Below are 14,719 nucleotides of genomic sequence, written 5' to 3'. Positions count from 1 at the left end.
GTCTTTTTTTTCTACATTTACGTTTTATTTTCTTTTTGACTTGTCTTTAGTGGAACCAAAAAAAACCTAACAACTTATTTTTACCACAAGGTGGGGCAATTTACCAACTTAAAATGACTAAAGAAGTGAATTCTGTCACATAAATTAAGGCCCATTACTAGAACGCCATTGCATTATGCCACTGCAATATTATGTAGGGAAGATCAAGACTTTGACTTTGCTCGATTGAAATAATAAAAAATTAAAATTTTCAATATGGATTGTGCAAAATGCTTAATTTGACTCATCTGAGCTCACAATATGTTTTTCCCTTCTCAGTCAAAACACGGCCTCTGAAAACTACCATTCCACGTATGAATAAAATAAAATAAATGATATATTGAATTGCGCATAGTCTTTGTTTTAGTAATTCCATAATGGCTATATAAAACGATAGCCTATGAGTTGCTGGACACATGCTGAGTTGACAGTGAGCCGAACTGTATTTTCCTTCATCTGGGAGTCTGGATGCCCTGTTGCGCGATGCTGCCACTTACTGGCCAATTTTAGTACTGTACTATAATAAATTGTAAGTCTACCTTTCATGGAAGATATTGTAATGGTTGCTATGCTGTGTTGGTGATCCTTTGTCCACCTTACGCTTTCCATTTTTTCCTCTTCATGTGTAGAGTCCCCACATTTAAAAATTAAGTTAACATGTAGAAAAGCGATATGTGCAGCAGCTCCACAATGCCCGAGCTGAACCCAATGTTCAGTCAGAAATAGAACTCTAGAACAAGTTTTCTCAGAATACCAGGGTGCAAGAGTCCAATCCTGATCAACATCTACAGTATCGTCACTTCAATGGGTTAATTACTGTGACTTTAGCCTCTTGTCACATAAACAAGAAACTGTCCAGAGCTAACATGACATCCAAGTGTCGGGTTACGCTTTTCCCGCCAGCACCTTTGTGAGCTTTGTCACAGTGTGAGTGGAGTGAAAATGAAAGAATGGAAAAGCACTCACAGGGAATCATCTTCATGAGTCAACCACAAAGAAGGAAAACACCCTTAATAATCTTGTTTATTATGTTCCTATTGGCAGGAACTCAGAAACGTTGAGAAGACATTTAGGTGGAATGAACAGGAGCAGGGAAAAGAGTGCCTGGTAATAAGCTCCTCCTTTGTAGTAGATTGGGTTAGAAATGTATTTTTTGTGATGGTAGTCCAAGCACGTCTATGATACAATGTAGTTGTAGAAAAGCTAAAAATAGAAACAACGTTGCCAATACTGGGTAGGCTTCTTTAGTCATATGCTGTTACTTGTAAACTTGTACCTGGTATTTGTATGAAACTGAAAATACTCAAGAGTGAGTTGAACCAGAGTGTGACACCTGGATATTAACTAGAACATTGTTATGTAATGAAAAAGTATAAAAAAAATATGTGCAATGAAAAATGGAATATGCAATGATGTGGCCCTAATGGGCCCTAAAAGGCATTGGGGTTTTGGAATACATTAAAAAAGGTCAAATGAAATGAATGAATGAATATTTGGATGATTATGGTTTCTTCTCTGTGATTCCCTGTACTGGATAAGAAAAAGGCTCTCTACGTACAGAATTCCTATGTGATCATCAAACAGTATATTGGATGACTGTTTTTGTCTCCTATATTTTGGGAAAAAAAAGTGAGTGGGTTGATGGTTTGGCCATCTGTAGGGAAGCAGTGCCTGAGCAAACCTGCAAATTTCACATCTTATTTCATCAATATGTTCCAGCCGTCGCTTCACTTGACACCCGGCGTAATTTCGCTTCCCGAGCCTCCGCCGTTGACCAGACTTTACAGGTCACCTTTCCCGCTAGACATAGTTTGTAACACGCAGTTGGCAAGACTGAAGTTGCCGCCAGGTCGGAGGATTACTGTCTGACTAAATCCTTCAAAAAAGCCCCACCGTGGCTCCCCTTCCTTCTCCCTGACCTCCGTTTTCACCTCTGGACCTCAGTCTGTCTGCTCTTGTGAAGCCATGCCAAGTATTTGGAATTTACAAGACTGTGAACGCCACACGACGTACATTCGCTGTATGTCCAGTACTCAGGGACCAGCGTGTGATTAAAAATCATTGATCACTCGAAAAAAAAAGTTTACAATGAGCACAATAATTGGCACTCCACCGTTTATGCACCCAATGATTTGAACTAACTGTCACGTTTAAATTCAAGGGTTTGACTCATTCGACCGCTTTCAAATGGCTTGAAAACGCCATCAAATCATTAGAACTACCATTGTGAAATGATGTTCATTTTTGTAAAAACATTCCAACAATTTGAACATATTTGCTGTCTGCTGAACAACTAGGACAAATCTTCAGTGAAAATAACCTATAGAACTGCAAGCATCACGATCCAAGATAAAAAATATCATTGATATCATTGGTTTATATTGAGCATATTCAATTGGGAAAAAAAAGTTACAGTCAACGAAAGTTAAAGCCAGGTTTGACAAGCATACAGAACGTCATACTTAAGCAATAATTCGTGTACTTGGCACTTGTAGTGAGTCCTCTTGTGATATGATAAGTATCTGTCTTGTAAATACCTGATCTTTGATGTTTCCTAATACATCAAATAAATTCCACCAAGCAGTAAAATCGTTTCGAATTCATGTACATATGTGTTGCCTCGACCTGTCAAATCAAGTGTAACACGTCTTCTTCTTAGCGCTTGTTGGGAACTTTCCCGTGGCGTCGTCGGTCCGTGAACCGTGTCCTGACTTGCTGTGGAAGAATCCATCTCTTTCAAGTCACTCTTTTATTTCAACTTTGAAATGCATAATTACATAGGCTTCCTGTGTAGAGTACGGTTATGGCCGGTGGGACAAATTTTCACACATTTCCGAAGCATACTGGATTCTTCAAAATCTCAGAAAGTGCAGAGAAAAATCGAAAAAAAAAATGAAATGTACTCATGTTTTTCTATTTTTTATTGGGGGGGGGGCTGATCTAGTATTATTTGGTGGCAACAGTCTTTTATTTCAAGACCCTAAAGCTTGTGGCAACCTACTGTAATAGGATTGCTGTTAGCATTTTTAAGATAACGAGCATTATCCCACACAGGTAAACAAACCAAACAAGACGAGATCATAATTATGGTTCAGTTTAGCGGCTGTTTTTTCACATTAATTACTATGCTTTGGACAATGTTTTGAACTCTGCATTTGAGTAATAATTGCTTTGGTGTGTGCGTGTGTGTGGGTGAATGTAAGCCTTTGTAAAGCATTTTGAGGACCATCGGTTGTAGACAGGACACTGAATAATTCCACTACGTTTACCATTTACCACTCCAATGTTACAAAAAAATCTTAATATAAAATATGTGTATACAATAGTCAGAGGTTTGTGAATTAAAAATTAACAAAGTTAGTACATCAGCAGTACATGGAATTTTTGTGTTTCTATGATTACATATTATAGAATGAAGTTGGTATTTGAATGGGAGCAGTCATAAAATTAATAATGAGATAGCATTTATGGAGACAAGCCAACACGCATCATCATGGCTCTTAATTTCAGTTGATTAGCAAATATTTTACATGAAATTAATTCCAATATTTTTCATTACAATTTTGGCTGATTATCCTCATAACAAAAAGATGTTCTTCACTTCAGGTTTGAACAGTAAAATGATAGCTACGACGTATAACCCAAAATGGTCAAACACGCAAAAGGAATATAAGCAAATCTTCGAAATCTTCGTCTAAAATAGATATGCTGTGAAGTCTAAAACGTCTGCACAGGTCTTCACTCGGCTTCTAATGCATTTATTGGACCTGCCCATGTGCTTTGGCGTCACGGTCCAGACATCTGGACAGCAGCCGAGGCTGGAAGCATTTGTCAATCGCTTTCCCTGTCGTTAGTATTAGGTCGCTGCCGCCTCCTACTGCAACTCTGACGTTTATGTAACAACCTGTGCATTTCTCTAGTCAGTAAATTTGTTTTCCTACATCAGGCCTTTTAATTCATGAAATTGTCTCGTCATGTGGAAAAACGTTTTATCTTCCGCCCCATTTATGATTATCTGATTCAGTGTTGTTGCTAAGGAGTTGATGTGTCTGACTGTGATGTGTTTATTTATTATTCGATTATTATTTATATGTATATAACTGAGCAAAAAAAACCAAAACACTGAATATATGACCACTTTGTGAGAGATATGATCATTACGGCAATATTCCATATCAAAATTCTGCAAAGTAACATGACAATATTACAGATGTCCTTTCATTTTTTTTTCATTTGAATAGTTGCATATTTGCTAGTTGTTGCTATGATAATAATAAAGCTTTTGTTGCCAAATAATTCAGATTTCCTGAGTAAGCTAACCCCCACAGAAAATATGACCAGATGATAAACCACAATGTCTACAAATTAATGTCACGTGCAAAGATCTGATTCATACAGATCAGATTTAACACTGCAGCCGTGCTTACCATTTATCATTTTCATGCGTAGTTTGATTAGTCCAGTGGTGAATCTAGGGTCATGGCTGCTCATTTATGGACAGAGGAACTCCATGTGTGTGGCTATTATTGTGTAAATAAGCTGGGTGGAATATGACAGAAGGTCTTGCTCACAGCCACATTTTCAGAAATAGGCAAGGAACAGTTTTACTACTGTAAATATAACTCCAGAGATACATACAGTTGCAAACAGTTAAAGAGTATAATTTCCGTAATATGTCAACTTTAAAGCTAAAACAAGCCAATACTCTTTTATTTCTGCTCATTTAGGCTCCCCTTCACATAACTGATCTCTCCTATTACGTCAAAATCATCGTAGCCGCTGTGACAAGAATGCAAATTGCTCACAGACGTTCTGTCCCAGAATAATAAACAGGTCAGCAGTGTACCAGCTGGCACTACAAGGCGATTTGTGTATTTCAATTCTAAGTTCGTTTTTTTTGCCGCACTTTGACTTAAAGTACACTTCCGCTTACCACAACATTTATCAGAGGTCTTTTAATTTACGTTCCGTGATCGGGCGCTGCCAAGCATCGTCTGCTGGAAAGGAAAGGGCCGTTTCAGTCAATCAGCTGACATCTGGCGAGGGAATGGAGGCGGGAGGATTGGAGGAATGTCGCGATGGCGAGGACGGTGGGAAAAGGAGGGGAAACTAGGTGAGGAGGCAGCAGTTAATGCAGGAGGTGAGGGGGGTGGGAAAGACATTCTTTCATCCAAGTGAGGTTTCTGTCCTGGCGAAAGGCTTTGAAACCGTGGAATGTGGCAAATGACTGACACAACACATTTCCTGCAATGCCTTGTTGATATTTATGTTCGCATGAGTGCTTTTGACTCATATTTTGCAATGTTTGGCAATTGTCCATGTCGTGAAAGAGGGGAAAAAAAATCCTTCCTCTGAGTCTGAGCGTTATCCCGCCTGCCAGTACGTCTCGTCACGAGAGGAGAATTATGGAATGCCAGAGGGAAAGAACTCTTGAGCAGGCATGCGTCCAACAGCTGCTGCAATGAGGCTTCCTGCGGGTTTAATGTACGGTAGCTGACAGTTACTGTTCTGATGATGTGAAAAGATGGCACGTTGATTGTTTCTTCAGATCATTTGTACTTGAATTTGAATAGTTCCTTCAATTTGATTGTCTGGTTGGCATGTCTGCCTCACAGTCCTGATATTCAGGGTTTGACTCAAAAGTCAGCTGACACTGAAGACCCTCAATTTTCCGTCGCCGTAAATAGTCTAATAGGTCGTTTATGTGAACTGCAATTGGCTGTTAACCAGTCCAGGGTGTATCCCGTTTAAAAGACAGCAAGGATTGCCTCCACCTGCGTTTTAATGATGTCTGTTTTTTTTTCTTTTCAAGGCCATCCTGTCTTTTTGAAATGTCTTCTTGTATTAACATTGTTGGGTAATTTTGAGCACAAAATATTTCGGGACACTAATTTTGCTGAACCTTTGTATTTCAATGGAAACTGACCATTAAAACCTTTTTTTTTAAACTCTTCAGGTATTCTTTGTATTGATATTTTAACATTGATCCCAGGCTTAATAATAATAACAATAACACCACACTGTCACGTTTAGATTGAGTAATGTCATGGATGTCTTGTAATGCTCCTATTGGTGACAGCTATAAAAAGTAAAAATAAAGCAGAAGAAAATGGATGAATGCATGATTGGTTGAATTCTAATTTGTGTAACCTTTCATTCATTTGATTTCACTGTTAATTAATTAGGTATTCTGGTGAAAAGGAGGTGCTACTGAATACGTTTTTGCCACCCAGGTAAGTTTTTCTCCTTCTTGTTCACGAATATATGCTGTGGTAATAATCCTAACAAACAGCAGTACCAATGACAAGGCACTGGTAGCCTTCACTCTATTCATCAGGACTTTCCAATGATCCCTGGCGAGTGCCTGTAGGTGGAGCACTTTTCCTGGAATTTGCCACCGCTTGTTGGGTTCTGTCCCAATGTCAGCTGTCTATGAGGCAATTGTATCACTAAGGTAAAGATAACATCACCTCAGCAGGCCACAGAGCGCCCAGTGTTCGTGCCCAACTCAACCCGAACAGGAGCTGCCCCCCCCCCCCCCCCCCCCACACACACACACACACACACACACAACCGGCAAGCCGCTCTCTTCGTATACCATTCCACCTCCTTCTCTCCTCACGTGCAGTTTCTAGCCTAATTACACTAAACTACTCACCTCTGCATGCTTTACGAAAAGCCTTTTCTGAACCCTAAAACGATCTCAAGCTTACAGTTGGCTGTGTCGTATTATGGGCAATGCGGGGCAGCGGCAATACACTTAGAGTTGATGTGGCGACGAAGTAGTCTAAGGTCAGGAAAGGTGTGTAATAGGCTGTCATCACACAAGTCGAGCGACTGATGAGGCTGCCGAGGGAGGAAGGTGATGACGGATTTTGTCAAACTGACAGATCTATTTTAGGAGATGGTGCACACGAGACAGGCATCTGTATCAATCATGTCCAGTACAAATTACTGTACGTCATAATGACAGGAGAGTAAATAGTAGTTTAGATTTCAGTGCAAAGCTTGTTAACTAAACAGATCATGAATTCCCCAACCAGTCCACTCTGTAATGGGTGATGACAGGTCCTCAAATGAGGCGTCGATGGCAAAACTGCCCAAAACCTCTTGTTCTTTTATAGTTTAATCTGAAAATATTCCAGTAGACAGACCCGAGTGCTCCAGGCATATTATGGCAAAAAGCAGTTGTATATAGAAGAGCGCGACTCTACATTTGGACTTGTACAATTTTATTAGCTAGACGCAGTGCTACTGTTAAGCAGCTGTGAATAATCCAAATCACAATTTTGGCTGAAATCCGTATCATTATTTGCGGACTTTATTCTCATATTCAAGCACAACCTTTTAGTAAAACTATCAAATGCCTTCAATCTCCTCCAGCGCTGTCGGTAGCACCCCGGGACTGACAGACAAGAATATCCTCCTCTCACGGACAGGATGTCCTGTCTCTGGCAAGTGCCCTCGGACGACTCGGACTCTCAAACAAAATAAAGTGTTTCCAAAACGCGGTGTGAGGCAATCAGAAGCTCAGTCACCGGCCACCCAAAATAGTTTACCCATTTTAATCCTGGCTACATCCTGATATCATCTGAGAGGCTGAGTCGATTCCAAGCTAAACACGTTTTCCCTAAACATATAAAGATGAGGAGAGATAGTCCTTTGATGAGAAGCAAGCACGTTAAAGTCAAATCAGCCTGCTCATCAGATTTAGTAACCTGATTTTTGCACCCTTCTATTATTCATCACATGCGGTATGTATACTGCGTATCTATCCACATTTAGCTTTAAAAATGTTTGACGTATACTGAATAGGTTGTATACAATATGTAATATGTAACGATGTTGAATAGGGTTGAAATATACAAGAAGGAGTTTAAAAAAATCAGGAGACCAATCATATTATGTGGCATCATGTGATGGAGTCTGGGCAAACACAAGATCCAGAGCTGGTTTCCCAGGCCTCCAAGTCCACATGAGCCCTCCCGCCTATGGAGGAACCTTCTCTGCAGTCCAGGGTGCAGATGTTTGGGTTTCTTTCACAACCGTGCCGATCTAAATGTGGCTCACAGCAAGCAGATCCTAATCCGCAGTGAAGGAAACCACTCTCTGTGTTGTCTTTGCACATTTGCCCCTCATTCTGTTTTTATGCTGGGGAGAAACTTTTTTCCATTACCCGGGAAGGAATATGAATGGTAGCTTTGTTGGTTGATCTACATTAGTTTTTGCCAGAACTGTGGCCCCCTAGACCACCAACCACAGTATAGCCCAAAAACCATGCTTTTTGCTCTCTTACTACAAACAACTCGACTTTTCTTCTTTGAGGATTGCTGTATCCTTTATGTTATTTGTCATCACAGGAAGTAGGTATTGCGAGATCTTTGATCTGAATGAGATCCTCTGGGAACACAAATAGAACCCAGGGGCTGAACAAAGGTTGCTCAGTCCTCCAGGCCTGACCAAGCTTATTTAGTGAGAAAGAAAATATCAGTTTTTTCTTCTTGCGCATACCAACTTCAGCACTTTCTTTACTCACTCAGACTGATTCTACTTGACTGATGCAGAGTTTAGCTGGTGCAAATCATGCCAGACATAAATACAACTAAAATCACGCTTACATATTCTTTCATCTAAACTGACAACCTTTTAGACTTTTATTATTGGGATCAATAATATGAGCAGGGATGCACATAACTGCTACGCCAGTACACATGCATGACAGAAATCACTGATGGATAACGTTGCGCGCTTCACTTCACGCAGTTGCGTACCCGACCTAACTTCCACCCATGACAACAACCGAGCCTGAGCCGAACATTTTTTTTAAACACACTTAAATGTGTTGCAATATTTACCGTTCATGTCCTCAGCTAAATTTTCAGTCATCCGCTATTTGACAAGCTTGAGAAGAGCACGTGAATGTAGCGCAACTTATGGCTAGCAAACAAGCTAATCGAGAAGCAATATCCAATTGCCCTCTTGCTCGGTGGCGAGACAAACTGCAGGAACAACGCAAGCTCAACTGTTTGTAATAGTTTTCTCTAGGGGTGCGGAATCTTTGGCTGTCTTACGATTTGATGCGATTCCAATTTTGGGGTCTTCGATTCAGAGTCTCTTTTCGATTCTTACCGATTTTTGATTCAAAACGATTCGATTCAATTAAAAATGATTTATGCTTCAATCTATAGAAGTGCAAATAATCATCATACTATTTCATCTTTGCAAGACAGAATAACAAAAGGGAGACAGTGTATTTTTTGTTTTTACATTTATTAGGTTTTGATTTGTAAGGAGTATGCCAAATAGCATGTGGACAACTGCTATTTTTAAGTTAGCTATAAATTGCATAGCTTTTATTGTATAGTATTAAATACGATGAAACAAAAATTAAAAACGTAGAGCAAGATACATTTTCAGTTCATAATTGCAGAACCAAAATATTGTGTGAAAAACTGCTGCCCAAATGAAAAATGTTTATATTTCTAAGTGCATTTATGACAAAACAAGGTATGAAAAAGTTTATTTTCATACCATGTTCCCCACTTAAGTAGCCGTGTAAAAACATAAATGGCTAGCGAGGTGACTGGGGCCTACCCCTGGATGTGGGAAGGCCCCAGTATCCAGGGATGTTTCTTGGAGAGGCACGAACTATTTAGTGAGAGGTTAGAAGGAGACAAACAGGGGCTAGGGTCAGTTTGTTTGGGATTCTTGAGAGGCGATACCGATTCACAAAGCCCTTCTAATGGGAACCAGCTGACCACTAATAAAGCTATAGCCGGGCCTGGGTTATTTGCTTTTGTTGTGGGCGTTAAGAGGGGGGCTGCTGTTTATTGTGCTTGATTCTCGCAAGCCCCTCAAAAGGAGGCAAGAGAAATTTATACTGTGTTGAATTTTCTCATGAGGGGGGATATTTGCTGATACTCCATTCAGTGGAATCCTCCTGATCAGTTAGTATTGCTTAGCTATTACAATATTTGAACTGATGGAATCGAATATGACAGTGTATTGTGGACTGACTCAAACTGAAACACCACTTTTGTAATTCAAGAGTTTTATTGTCATATGTATAGTATAATTATACCACACGATGAAATTCTTATTCTGTTCACTTCCCGAGCAGCAGACTACATTTCATAATCAAGCAAATAAGTGAATAGCAATAAAACAACAAACAGAAACAATGGTGCTAATAATACAGTGCAAAATACCATGTGGTGCAAAATATTATTCATGCATGCAGTAAGAGGCAGATTAGTGCATGAGGGATTTGTTCAGAGTCTGGATGGCTTGTGGGTAGAAGCTGTTTGCCTGCCCGGCAGTCCTGGCCCTCAGGCTCCTGTAGCATGTGCCTATGGGCCAGAACATATGGTGCAATTATGGGGAAGTAACCCCTATCTTTCTAAGTTATACTGTAGGTCATGTCTGGTGTCCAATCCCTGGGTAACGACTCTTCTATTGCATGTCCAAAGTCAACACTGAGATCAAGATGGAGTTCAGTTATGATTGAGAAGCAGCCCATCCAGGGGAATTTGTTTCCTCTTTGAAAGCTTTAAGTCTTTCGCTTGCCTCAAAGTTAAACAACAGTGTTTTGTTTTGTCTGAGCTTCTGATGCCTTGGTCGAGAATGCCAACATTCCTTTCAGAAGCGGCTTGATTAATTCTTGGAAATGGTCCAGTAAGCTATCAGATTTGTCTGAATGACACGTGCTATAACGTTAAGAACCCCTTTAGAAGATAGTGTGCTAATTCAAAAGAAATATGAAATTAATTATTTGTCAATGAGTGATTTTCATATTCACACCAATTGGCAATGTCCAAATGCAGTTGGCATGGGCTCAATTAGGTTTTTACCGATTACTAGACAGGGGAACAATTCTTATTCTGCGTGTACGCCCTCTTTTTCATTTCCCTTCACATATTTTACCAAGCAATTTTTTCACATAGCAACTGATTTCATCGCCCTGTAATTTATTTGAGAAAAAAAGTTGACATTTCATAAAGTTTCGGAAACTGGGAGCGCAGCTAATTCTAGCGCAAAACGCAGTTGGATAAATCAGGACCTTGTCCTAGCAAGCTAGCAAGTATTGACACAGGCCTGTTCTCCGCCGCTTCAAAAGCTCCCCCTGTTTGTAGTCACAATCAACACCTTGAGCTACCTGGGCACAGCATCATTCCTACCCCGCGACCAAAGGATTCCTCAAGCGGCATGTATAGAGGGCTCTCTGTGGAGAAAATGTACACAAGGTTCAACGTCTTTTTCATAGTGAATGCTGTACAGCACATGACATACTGTACTGTATGAAAAAGCATACATCAAACGGATAGTCATCAACGAGGTTCACCCCCAATGTATTTGTTCCCAGTCTCTCTTTTGAACAGTTTTAGCTGAACTCTGACCTCAAAACTAGCCTGACATGTGTGACGAACTTGAAAATGTATTTGACTTTATAGTTATTCCTGCCCTCTGACAGAAACTATAACTACAATGTGGCCCACGATAAAAATGAGTTTGACACCCCTGACCTACTTCCCTCACTCTGATTCAAAGCAAACCATGGAGGAAGTGTATGTCATCCCCCAACCCAAACACCACCCTGTGAGGACACGCAAGAAAGACCCGCATACTCAAAACAGTCGCTTCAACTTTGACATGACTGTTTCAAAGAAGGATTGTTGTGCATCTTTGAAAAACCAGGAACGATTAACACATTTTCTCTTACCACCATCAGAACCAGTCTCCAAAGAAGTGTTAAAACCACTCTGATGCTTGATGATTGCTTCTATCTAAAACAGATAAGGAAAGGTGTCTATAATGTGGAATTCAAATCGCTGCGGCATCAATTTACAGAACTTTCTTAGAGCCTGAAAATGGCAACATTTAATACGGGTTTTCGAGTGCAAACCTTTCAAATGGACGATCCTTTAAAAAAATTACTTAGCCACTCAATGCAATGGTTAATCTCCATGTTGTGAAAGCAACTCGTTTATATTTTAATCACACGAATAACATCAACCGTTCGGCTCCGAAGTGCTGCACCAACACAAACAATGCAATCCTTATGTCAAGATGGTCTTTGCATACGAATAGTTGTGTAATATTGTACAGTTCCACTTTGCAGAAAATTAATACCACTTTATTTTTTTATTCTTTTATAATTGCAAATAAATTCACTAATGACATCCCTCAGTCTTTTTCCCATGCCATCATTGCAACATTGTATGTGTGAACACAGTTAAGGGCTGAACAACTGCTCAAATTTAAGGTTTGGCGACCAGACTGGAAACATATTTTCCCAATTAAAAGGCAACTGTGCTGGCTGAAAATAAATACAATTTCCCGTTGTGCTGAAATTAGCACCTACTAATCAGCAACTCCTTTATGCATTTTAGGACACTTAGAAAACTATTTGTTTGAGTCCATTATTCCACAATAAGCCCATTATAAAGAGATGATAATGCCAGCACTGCCGTTCTACATCCTCCAATTTGGCTGGCAAGATTGTTTCATTCCTGATTCATTTTGTTTAATGGTGCACCATAATCAGCTTAGAGGATTGCTGCTTTTTTCCTGACAAAGCCGTGCATTTCTTCCACAAGGGGGCTTCCTTTGGATAGGACCCTTGCAGTGTGTACTGTACAAGTGAATAGCGGCTCTGTTTACAAATGCACTTTCCCAAGCATCTTTCACCACCACGCACATAGTCTCTCTTTAGGTGACCATGAATTGAGCTCTCATTTCTGCAGACACAGGGGAAGTCTTTCCCTACAGTTTACCAAAATATAATTTTCACTATTTCTAGCCTCCACATACACACAACTCTGTTCAAGGTTCATATTCACACACATATACAAACAACTCCAACAACAAGATAAATATATATGTTAGGATGCAAGTTTTTTTTCTAACTATTTAAGACCAAACTCAGTCATATTTGTTGCCTATTACGACCTGAACACTGCCCTTTTGTCCAGACATGCAGGTAGTGTTCTAAATTGGCCCAGTGACCCCCTTTCTGTTGCTCAAAATCCCCCTGATGTTGGACTGGATTACTAAAAGGGACAAGTCTGAAAAAAAGAAGAAATTATTATAGCTAGTGGAAGTGTATAAAATATATAACATCGCCCCCTTTAAATCATATATCATAAATTTATGAATGGATACACGCACTTTATTGTGGCTTCTATATTATGATGTAAATTAGGGCTGCGACTAACAGTAACTTTAACATTGGATTAATCTGTTATTTTGCCAATTGAATGGTGGAATAGATGTTTAAATGTATAGTGGGATGTTTTCTTCAAATTGACAGTTCAGAAAGTGCACAAATATAATATAATTGTGGTTCAACAGAATTGTGAGAATATTTATTGTTGAGAGGCTGAATTTCCCACTCCAACTTCCCTCACCTTGTGAAACCAAGCTTGTTAGTTTCATTGCAGACAGGTCATCAAGATACACAAGTGACCATTGTGGTCATCTACAAGGGCTGAATAATTTTAGGGAGAAAAACTAAAAAGTTAAAATTTTCTTACAGAAATTGCCATTTCAATTAGATTTTTTTGAATTTCTTTGAATCAAATCTGAGTGCAATGATAGATGATAGATGATTTACCCCCCCAACCAGTTCAGGGGTGGTTATGTCGACCTGTCGACAGTGGCGTGTCACTGATTGGTAAGTTTGGAGGATAAGAGGCCTTTAAAAAATAAGCTGCAACTTCAGAAATAGCATCGTGTCAATTGTGTCAAAGTCGCTTCGTTGTCAATTCAGAGTTGAGTCATATTTGAATGAGACGATATTTTTTTTAAAAACTAATCTCGTAAATTCCACTCACAATGTATATAAACTCGGGTCGTGTTCCCAGGTCAGTCCCACTCTCCTTTAATACCCCAGGAGCCTTCTCAGTGTAGGGGAGTCTGTAAACAAATCTGCCATCACCTCTCACTCCTCCCCACCTTTACAATCAGTTACTTTACAGTCTGCTTACTTGCTTTTCTTGTCCCTTTTCTACCCCCAGCTACCTTTTAATACACATACCTTTAATTACAACTGTGATTTCCAAGTTTTGAGAGGAGACAAATGCGAACGAATATAGAGGCAAAATCGTCAGTGAGCATCTAAAGCAGCGGGATTCAAATGGGGTACCCATGCACTTAAGGGCTCCGTGAAATTTTAACAGGGTTTCCGCAGATATCAGCAAATCTAATTGAATGCTTTTTAATGCCGTGTTAGGAACAATCCAGTTCTTTTTTTTTAAATTCGGAGTAAATCCTTTGGAAAATGACACAACTTACTGGTTGTGTTATTGTGTTATAGTGACTGATATTGTGTTTTACACAAATGCATTATCGGTGATAAAATTCTCAGGCAGATGAGCCGGAAATAATAGAGATGATGTTACATGATCTACCATATCTTCTGGAATTGCTAAATGAAATAGGCCTGAAATGACAGTGCCACGACAATTGTAGCTCCAAAGTTTAATACACGGATATGAATGGAACAGCACTTTTAAAATACTTTGCGCTATATAGGAGTGGGACTTGGCTGGGGAAAAAAAAAATACACCATATATATCATTGAAAGAAGGTTCAGAACCACTGATCTAAAGTATCAACTTAGCAAGTTTGAGTTGGTTTCTCTTTGATTTTTTTTTATTTTACGTTACCGTCACTGAAGTGT

The sequence above is a fragment of the Hippichthys cyanospilos genome, chromosome 9 (genome assembly GCF_059441005.1).
Source record: "Hippichthys cyanospilos isolate Australia breed blue-spotted pipefish chromosome 9, RoL_Hcya_1.0, whole genome shotgun sequence".
Lineage (NCBI taxonomy): Eukaryota > Metazoa > Chordata > Actinopteri > Syngnathiformes > Syngnathidae > Hippichthys > Hippichthys cyanospilos.
The sequence above is the reverse complement of the archived record's forward strand: the minus strand, read 5'-3'. Positions refer to the sequence as shown.